Raw genomic sequence first — 5,060 nt, 5'->3', positions numbered from 1 at the left:
ATGTGAGCTTCCAGATCATGTTCAAAGTCTCTACTGGCCGCCAAATATCACCATTTGCAATACACATCACTCGTCACAGTGAACGTTTAGGTGATGGGACGCACAGCGCTGCTGCCCAACATTGTGACAGGAGCATTGTGGCCACAATCCAGATAATTACAGGGTGAGAAACGATCAAGGTTGTAGGTTCGAGTGCCAGGGCAATAATGTGGCTGAGGGGCAGAGCTTCGGCACCTTGAGATGGCTAAAGGTGCCCCCATTTATCGGTCAGCTTAGCAGATGTACCCTCGGAAAGTCGGAATGCGGTTGGCAGACAGGAGCTCACACGAGCTCTGAGTATGGGCCCATGGAATGAAAATCCTGTCCGATGACAGAGAGCACATGGTGTTGTACAATGTATGACCCTTCTCCAAGTGTTAACACATCTCTCCTTGTACACTGCACCTTCACCTTTCAAGAATGCAGCCAAGAATAAACATGATCTGACCCCACAAAGCATGCGAATGAGGTTTGTTCCACAGGCACACTTAACATTAAGTCTGAGGCATCATTGATGTTGAGAATGATCTGAAAAAGAGTCACACACTGTGGTGATATGGAAGCACACTACATAAACTAGAGGCCCATGGTAGCGAAGTGGGAGGAGAGACCATAGAATTACACCTGATTGGCAGCAACACAGGTCATCATAGAAAGGAGGCATACACAAGAGATATGAAATGGGTACGATTCTATTTACAGTTGTGAACATTATATACATGTTGTGAATACCCATTCCACCATTGTGCTCCTAAAAATCTTTTAAACTTTCCTAACCCTACCGCTACCATACAGCAGAGATGGAGGCAGTCTGATGACTGTTACGCCCTGTTGTCCGTGTTGATTTTGGCAGGCATCATCTGCAGGACTGAGACCTGGAGCACCCCGGTCTGTTTTGGTCATCCTGCTGTGGGCAGGTACACCTTCCTCACCCTGTGGCGCTGGAGGTGATGGGGTCACAGGAAGAGGAGGTTAGGATTAGCCGGAAAGTCTTGGAGTCACTTGAGTGGATGGCCTCAGGGTGTCCAGCTGCTGGTCCTCCTCATTATGGGTGCCCGAGGGACCCTGGCTAACTCCTTGAGCAGAAGGGACAGCTGGAGTGAGATCTAGGTATTCCACCCGCACCCTCCCATAGCCACTGATGGAAGACATTTTACCAGTGTTGGCCTAGATGCCTTGGCATGCCTGTGCTATCACCTCAGACTGAACACAGATGGACTACTTCATTGTCCATTGCAATCTGAGGAATGCAGCCGACATCTCTTCCTTCTGTTCCCATGATTGTCGTTGCAGCTCCACCAACTGATTTAGGACCGAGTCCGGAGGGTCATAATCTGACCCGGATTCCACAGATTCCTAACCTCCAACAGTCCTCTGAGTGCCAGCGACCTCGGATGTCCCTGTCTTCACCTACCGTGAACCAGATTGTGTGCTGTACTCACCAGATTGTGACCCTGAGGCGGCCCTAGAACTAGATCCCATCGAGGAGTGTGTCTCTGCAATGCTGGAAGGTGTGGGTGAGCACTGTGATGGGTCTTCTATTCTGCTCTCCTCTGGTTCCTCAACTGAGGTGTCGTCAGCGCTGGAGCTGAGAGCCTGGCTTATGGATACCCTTGGGCACTTTCCCGAGATGCCTATGCAAGAAAGGAGAGACAATTAGTGCATGGCAGCAACTCTAGGACAATGCATTCACAGTATAGGTGTCTGAGGGATGAACTGATGCAGGATTCTCATTTGGGTGTGTGCCGCCCACCTCACCTTCGGTGCAGGCACAGTCCACGTGCTCTCCGGCCAGCGCAATGGCTCTATTCTCATAGTGAGTGAGGACCTTGATTCCAGCTACTCTGCCCCGCCCCCACTCCTCCAGAACCCCCCCACCCCCAATCTGAGACCTCTCCCTCCGATTGTGTGCGAGCTCATCCTGCATAAAGACAGATGGAGAGTCTGAGTAGGACACATGCCAGGCCAGATGCTAAAGATGCCTGCCACGTGTGGCTGGTAAATGCAGACATGGACGGGATGAGGACGTGAACTGCAGAGGACATGAGGCCAGATGGATATGTAAAGGTGTATGTGAGAGAGTGAATGGGATGTCCCTTGAACTGGCAGCGTGTGAAATGCCAGTGAATGTCATAGAGTCATAGAGTTAAACAGGTCCTTCGGCCCATCGTGTCTGTGCCGGCCATCAAGCACCTATCTATTCTAATCCCATTTTCCAGCACTTGGTCCATAGCCCTGTACGCTATGGCAATTCAAGTGCTCATCTAAATACTTCTTAAATGTTGTGAGGGTTCCTGCCTCTACAACAGCCCCCCTCCCCCCGAGAAGCAGCACACTCCAGACTCCAACCACCTTATGGGTGAAAACATTTTTCCTCAAATCCCCTCTAAACCTCCTACTCCTTACCTTAAATCTACGTCCCCTGGTAATTGACACCTCCGCTAAGGGGAAATGTTTCTTCCTATCTACCCTATCTACGCTTCTCATAATTTTGCATACCTCTATCAGGTCCCCCCTCAGCCTTCTCTGCTCTAAGGAAAACAATCCTAGCCTATCCAGTCTCTCTTCATAGCTGAAACGCTCCAGCCCAGGCAACATCCTGGTGAATCTCCTCTGCACCCTCTCCCATGCAATCACATCCTTCCTATGGCGTGGCGGCCAGAACTGCACACAGTATTCCAGCTGTGGCATAACTAGCATTTTATACAGCTCCAACATAACCTCCCTGCTCTTGTATTCAATGCCTTGGTTAATAAAGTCAAGTATCCCATATGCCTTTTTAACCACCTGTGCTGCTGCCTTCAGGGGTCTATGTACACCAAGGTCCCTCTGGCCCTCTACACTTCCTAGGGTCCTACCATTCATTGTGTATTCCTTTGCTGTGTTAGTCCTCCCAGAATGCATCACCTCACACTTCTCAGGATTAAATTCCATTTGCTACTGCTCTGCACATCTTACCAGCCCATCTATATTGTTCTGTAATCTAAGGCTTTTCTCCTAACTTTTTACGATGCCACCAATTTTAATGTCATCTGCAAACTTACTGATGATACCTCCTATATTCGCGTCTAAATCATTAACGTGCAGTACAAACAGCAAGGGTCCCAGCACCGATCCCTGTGGTACACCACTCGTCACAGACTTCCAAACGTAAAAACAACCTTCGAACATCACCCTCTGCCTCCTTCCACCAAGCTAAATTTGGATCCAATTTGCCTGGATCCCAGTGGCTCTTACCTTCTTGACCATTCTCCCATTCGGAACCTTGTCAAAGGCCTTACTGAAGTCCATGTAGACTACATCAACTGCACTACCCTGATCTACACAACTAGTCACCTTCTCGAAAAAGTCAATCAAATTTGTTAGACATGATCTCCCCCTGACAAAGCCATGCTGACTATCCCTGATTAATCCCTGCCTCTTCAACTGGAGATTAATCCTATCCCTCAGATTTTTTCCAATAGTTTGGAATGGGTTAGTGAGTATCTGAGTTGAGAGTAATGAGATAGTTGACTTACCCTGGTGGCACAGATGAGATCATTCATCCTTTTTCTGCACTGGGTAGCTGACCTCTCCTATGTGCATTGGCACTGACTATCATTGCCACTGCTTGCCAAGCCAGAGTGGTGAGGCTGGTGGACTTCCTCCGGCCATCACGGGGTTAGAGGACATCACAGGGGGCCTCGACTGCATCCAGCAGGCGTTCCAGGGAGACGTCACTGAAATTGGGTGCAGCTGCCTTCTTCCCTTTTGGGCCATCTCTCTCACCTGAGGCAGTCCTGGGCTGGAGACACAGAAAAGCTCTGCACAGCTGCCATTCAAATATGGTGCACGGAGTGAGGCACTGGTGAGCTCATGGCAGGATGGACGATTCAGAGGCCGCCGGCCCATAATGTAGCATTAGTTTACCGTGCATGCATAAGTAATGTAGCAGGAAGTGGGCCATGTGTCATGGAAACCCGCCATTGTGCAGGTAGAACGCTGTTTCCCACGCCCACTGCCACACTTAGTGCAACAAGGGGAAAATCCCACCCTTTGTTTTACCAAGTTCCTGTGAAGCATCTTGAGATGTTTCATTATGTTAATGGTGCCATACAAATAGAAGTTATTGTTATTGTTCATGATACATGATCCACTTGTCCCACCTTATTCCCCAGAATCAGATTCAATGCCTCCTTCCTCATTGGACTGGAAATATACTGATCAGGGAAATTCTCCTGTCCTCACTTCAGTAACTCCCTTCCCCCCATCTTCCCTTTACATTATTACCACCCCAATACATATTAGAATAATTAAAGGACACCATTATCACTACTCTATAGTTTTTGCACTTCTATGTAATTTCCCTTCAAATTTGGTTCTCCATATCTTTCCCACTAATCGGTAGCCTATACAACACCCCCAGTAGTGTAATGGTACTTTTATTATTTCTTAACTCTAACCAAATAGATTCTGTCCTTGGCCCTCTAGGACATCATTTCTCTCCAGCACTTTAATGCTCTCCTTAATCAATGCTGCCACCCACCCCCATCCACCACCGCCCCCACCCCCCACCCCCCTGCTTTCTTTGCTTTCCTATCTTTCCTGAGCACCTTGTTGCCTTGTTGTATTTTATTCTCCTTAACCAAGTTTGCTACAGGCCACCCTCCAAGGGAAAGCCTTACATCTAACAACAATCGGTTTCAATTAGAGAGAGGAGGTATCCCACAAAAAATCACCAATGCTCAGCCTCTGAGATTCCTGAGCCTGCGCTTTGGTCAAGTTTAACCTCAAAGCACAAAAATTGTGATTAGTGCTCTTTTATAATTAAGCTGGAGTGGCGTTGAGGGAGTAAAAACAAAAACAAATGCTGGAAAAACGCAGGTCTGGCAGCATCTGTGTAGAGAGAAACAGGGTTAACTTTTTGAGTCTGTACGACTCTTCTTCAGAGCTTTTGCAGAGGAGCCATACAGACTCGAAACGTTGGCCGGAATTTTCCAGCCCCTCGTGCCGGCTGGTGATATCAATGGCTCGCCAGCTCC

The sequence above is a fragment of the Cetorhinus maximus genome, chromosome 4, assembly GCF_964194155.1.
Source record: "Cetorhinus maximus chromosome 4, sCetMax3.hap1.1, whole genome shotgun sequence".
Classification (NCBI taxonomy): domain Eukaryota; kingdom Metazoa; phylum Chordata; class Chondrichthyes; order Lamniformes; family Cetorhinidae; genus Cetorhinus; species Cetorhinus maximus.
The sequence above is the reverse complement of the archived record's forward strand: the minus strand, read 5'-3'. Positions refer to the sequence as shown.